Genomic DNA, 5,418 nt, shown 5'->3' with positions numbered 1-5,418 from the left:
TAATAATTAACCTACTCAACAATATTTAACGTTCGTGTAAATGAAAGGTAATAATTAACCTACTCAACAATATTTAACGTTCGTGTAAATGAAATATAATAATTATTTTGTTTATGATAAAAAAAGTTACCACTTTTTAATTTTTGTGTTTGGTCGTAATTAAAGAGTTGGCGGTGGGTTCTGTTGGCTAAGTGCCTTCCTTTCAATAGAAAATTCTAAATACAACAACTAGAATATAGTTTCTCGGTGAAGTTCGAAGGTGGTGGTGGTGGTGGCGTAAATAAAAAACAAAAACTCATTTCAAAAGATCTATAGCAGGAAGAAATGAAACGACAGAGGCAGTCGTACCGACCATAATAACATACTGTTGATAATTTTACAAGTTACTTTTCATGCGCAGTCTCCGGATTCGAACTTGCGCACACTGGCCAAATATCATTATCCGCTAGGTGAATCAAAACACCACTTCTCAACTGTTTTCTTTTGTCTAAACAATATTTCCAGGTGAGCGATTAGATTTATATCTAACACAAATAAATCTTATCATCGAATAAATTTCGTTTCCTTTGGTATAGAATTAAGTTTTAAAAACTTTTCGCAAACTTACAATGATGAAAGTTGCGCGCAAAGTAATTTTAACCTATTTACTGCTTTACGAATAAAATAAACCGAAAATAAAATTTATCCGTTTTTCTTATTGATTGGAATATTCCACGAATACAATACTTTATTGTTTAGGCATCGTTAATTATTAAATAGTTTGTTCGTACATAAATACCACTCAAATAGTTACCATGACAACACTTAGTATGTCGTGTACTTTTTTACTATTTTGTTTAAAACTATTGTTAATCGAAATTGTTTTTTGTTTTTTTGGAAACAGAATAGTTTGATGTGTTGAAAGATTGTTTATGAAAAAAAAAGTGGTTACTGGGAAAATTTGAAACTGACAATAAACCATACTTGGAAGGCCTTAATAAGTTATATGTCCAGTCACGCAATAACGATTATGGTTAAATTATTTTTTTCTTTTCGAGCTCTCTAACTGACTTCTGATATTCAATCTCGAAATATGGTTACAAGGCAGTTTTCGGTGATTCCCCTCTGAGTATTCTTTCTTTGTCTTCCAACCTTATCTTTAATTATTAACCTCTTAAGAAGTAGTTCATTCCTTATTTTTCATTCGACCTTCAGTTCTTGCACGCATCATGAAGTATACCACTAATGATGTGTAGTTACAAACTTCAGGACTTAACTATATACGAACTACCTGAGTTACTAGCTTGTAAGGACTACATAACATGAGTTACTAGCTTGTACAGACCAAGTAGAATGAGTTATTAGCTTGAACGAACTACGTCACTTCAGTTACTAGTTTGGACGAACTACATACCTTGAGTTAAGACCTAATTCACTGTCAGTAATTTACTTCAGTTACCAGCTTGGACGAACTACATACCTTGAGATAAGACCTAATTTACTGTCAGTAATTTACTTCAGTTACCAGCTTGGACGAACTACATACCTCGAGTTAAGATCTCATTTACTGTCAGCAATTTACTTCAGTTACTAGCTTGGATGAACTACATACCATGAGTTAAGACCTAATTCACTGTCAGTAATTTACTTCAGTTACCAGCTTGGACGAACTACATACCTTGAGATAAGACCTAATTTACTGTCAGTAATTTACTTCAGTTACCAGCTTGGACGAACTACATACCTTGAGTTAAGATCTCATTTACTGTCAGTAATTTACTTCAGTTACTAGCTTGGACGAACTACATACCTTGAGTTAAGATCTCATTTACTGTCAGTAATTTACTTCAGTTACTAGCTTGGATGAACTACATACCATGAGTTAAGACCTAATTTACTGTCAGTAATTTACTTCAGTTACTAGCTTGGACGAACTACATACCATGAATTAAGACCTAATTTACTGTCAGTACGATTCTTAAGGTAGCTTATAATTAAATTTTAACTGATTTTTTTTTTACTTGTTTTAGAATTTTCGGGCAAAGCTAAATAAAGGACCATTCCACGGATAGCTGTCTATAATTTTGAACTGGTAGACTAGAGAGAAGGCACATAGACAACAGCACTCACCGCCCACTCTTAGGCTACTATTGTCTGACCAAACAGAAGGATTTGACCATCGCTATTATAGAGCACCCAGAGCACAGAAGTGAGGAATCACAGCACTTGTACTGGTACACTTACCAATAGGCCATGCCCGATGGTTTTAACCATCGCTATTATAGAGCACCCAGAGCATAGAAGTGAGGAATCACAGTATTTGTATTGGTACACTAACCAATAGGCCATGCCCGGCACATTGTCAATTGAATAATGAACGAAGCGGAGGTATACACACACACGTTGGAAAAATTATAATTCATTAAAACTACTGATAAAGGTTGAAAGAAAACAAACAAGTTTGTTTGTAATCAAGCACAAAGCTACACAATGGGCTATCTGTGCTCTGCCCACCACGGGTATCGAAACCCGGATTCTAGCGTTGTAAGTCCACAGACATACCGCTGTGCCACTGGGGGGGGGCAAAACAAACAAACGAAGTATCAGAGAGTTTCGCATACGTAAACGTGGAGAATCTGAAGTCAGTTCAACGTTGCCAATTAGACAACAAAAAATAAGTTATGCAGCTGTTGACTTAACAGAAATTTAAATTTAAACCCAAGAAATATTTCTTACACCTGTTAAAATGTACATTGTTATTATTTTTTTTATTAACAAAGCTTATTTTTATGTTACATTTTGTAGAGGACGCTCTTGTAACAGTTATGGATGTTTTAAACGACAAATGTTGTCATAGCGCAAAATTACACAATGGACTATCCGTGTGCTGTCCACCGCGGGGAATCGAACCCCAGATCTGGATGTCAGCGTTTTAAGTTCGTAAACTCACCAGGGAACCAGTGATAAATAAAAATGAAGTCGTTAGATATATCATTGCTATGGTATTCTCCTGAGAATTAACATTTTAACGCTTAAAAGATTATGAACTTAAAGCCAATGTAAACGTAGAAATTATATGAAACTCTAACCATTCCGCTTTGTTTGTATAAACAAATATTGTTTCTTCGTGCTATTATAATAAATTCTTTCACTAGTGCCATCTAACGAGAAAAGCTGTAATCAAGGTAAAGTTTTAGTGTAAAGTCTGTTATGTTAATGGCCCGAAACAAGTCGTAAGTCGGTGTGATGACAACCTTTTTTTTTACAATTAAATATTCAGTTTATATTTTGAACATAACCTAACATGCTTGAGTGATGTGTGACAGACACATAGCCCTTCATTAAAATGTAAACAGTTCAGTTTGAAGTACCACCTGCATAATGCTGATAATAAATAATCTCGGCAATGATGCGGATACTCTCGGCAACACAGTATAGCCAGAAAGGGGATTCCCCTATTTCTGTATTAATGACCTTTAAAGACAGTACATTTCACTAGTTGTCTGAAAGGGTCATCGTCCGGCTTATATCATAAAAGGGGGAGGGGGGGAGAAAAATATTTGATAATGCTAGGGCTTCATTAAAATAACGACCTGTACGTTTTTTTTTTCCTTTTTCGGTAATCACAGAGACTGTCACATAACGTACTAAATTGATAATCCTTCGGCAGTAAATATTGAACTAGTGTATCAACAATAAAGTAATAAATAAAACGATAATATTCAACGACTGATCTATTTATCTGTAACCTGCGCTCAGGTATAAAGTACCCCCCTCGTTGAACAAATCCTGCTAACAAAGGGCAAATAAGATTGTGCTACGTCTACATCTCCAAATCACCCTCTAGACATCACCTGATTACAACTAAGCAAGTAGTCAGTATATACCCGAGTACGGCTATGTGAAATGACAAGATGATATCACGGGACAGCCAATCCGTCACAGTCTCTGAATAATATCATTACTATTCCATATTGAAAGACAACCACTGAAAAAAAAACAGACAAACAGTAGACAATAACAAATTATTATAAAAAAAATCGAAAACAAAATTATTACAAAATGTTACTTATATAGCCTTGGTCTAACTATAATTTGGAAATGCCTTTAAGCCTAAAGTATTAAGCCTAAAGTAATAGACAACTCCATCGATTCAAATATTGGTTTAAAACAACTTTTCCTACGGTTGTCCTCTCGGCTGGCAAATGGATGAGGTGATATAATTAATAATAAAAATGGTTGCCTAAAAAAAAACCCGTAAAGGCATTACAGAAATATCTTCAAAGACGTAAGAAAAATTAATTTCGAAACCTCAGTCCTAAAATTGGTCGATTAAAGCATCCTTTTAGCTCATAGAAACGACTTCGTTTTTCGTGTGAGAACAAAGGACCCTGGGAATAAAATCGATCAAACTAGTTTTACTGAAATACCGTTGCTATAGGTACGTACTACTGTCGTGCCATTTCATTACTGTTAAGGCCGAGTGTGGCCCAATAGTTATCGTGCCGGAATGTTGATTTAAAGTTCAGTAGTTCGTGCTTACCGCCAAAACAAAACCGTGCTCCGAACTTTGGGACCGTGGGTGCATTCTATGAGTGATGACCTAATCACACTTCGGTCTGAAAAAACTAGCCCTAGAGGTGGCGGTGGGTGGTGTTACCCATCTGCCATTATTCTAGCTTAGAGACGGCTAACGCAGATAGCCCTCCTGTAGCTTTGTGCGAAATCCAATAAATATCAATATTAACAGAAAAGGGTCAATTATGAAATGTGATACTTACTGGATATTTCTCGAAGGTTCTCGAAATTAATCCAACAGTGGTACTCGTGAAACATCTGTACCTCCTACACGCAGTCACCCATTATGCCGTGTTACACTAACCGTGGTATTCGTGAAGTATCTGTACCCCCCATCACGCAGTTCCCCATTATAAGTTGTGCTTCACCGTGTTACACTAATCGTGGTATTCGTGAAACATCTGTACCTTCCTACACGCAGTCACCCATTATGCTGTGTTACACTAACCGTGGTATTCGTGAAGTATCTGTACCCCCATCACGCAGTTACCCATTATAAGTCGTGCTTCACCGTGTTACACTAACCGTGGTATTCGTGAAACATCTGTACCTCCTTCACGCAGTCACCCATTATGCCGTGTTACACTAACCGTGGTATTCGTGAAGTATCTGTACCCCCATCACGCAGTTACCCATTATAAGTCGTGCTTCACCGTGTTACACTAACCGTGGTATTCGTGAAACATCTGTACCTCCTACACGCAGTCACCCATTATGCCGTGTTACACTAACCGTGGTATTCGTGAAGTATCTGTACCCCCATCACGCAGTTACCCATTATAAGTTGTACTTCACCGTGTTGCGCTAACCGTTAAAGAAACAACTATTTTTGGAGTTATGACTGACTCTTTCACCAAGGAA

This window comes from Limulus polyphemus, unplaced genomic scaffold (genome assembly GCF_000517525.1).
Source record: "Limulus polyphemus unplaced genomic scaffold, Limulus_polyphemus-2.1.2 Scaffold2952, whole genome shotgun sequence".
Classification (NCBI taxonomy): Eukaryota; Metazoa; Arthropoda; class Merostomata; order Xiphosura; family Limulidae; genus Limulus; species Limulus polyphemus.
Note: the sequence above shows the minus strand (reverse complement) of the source record.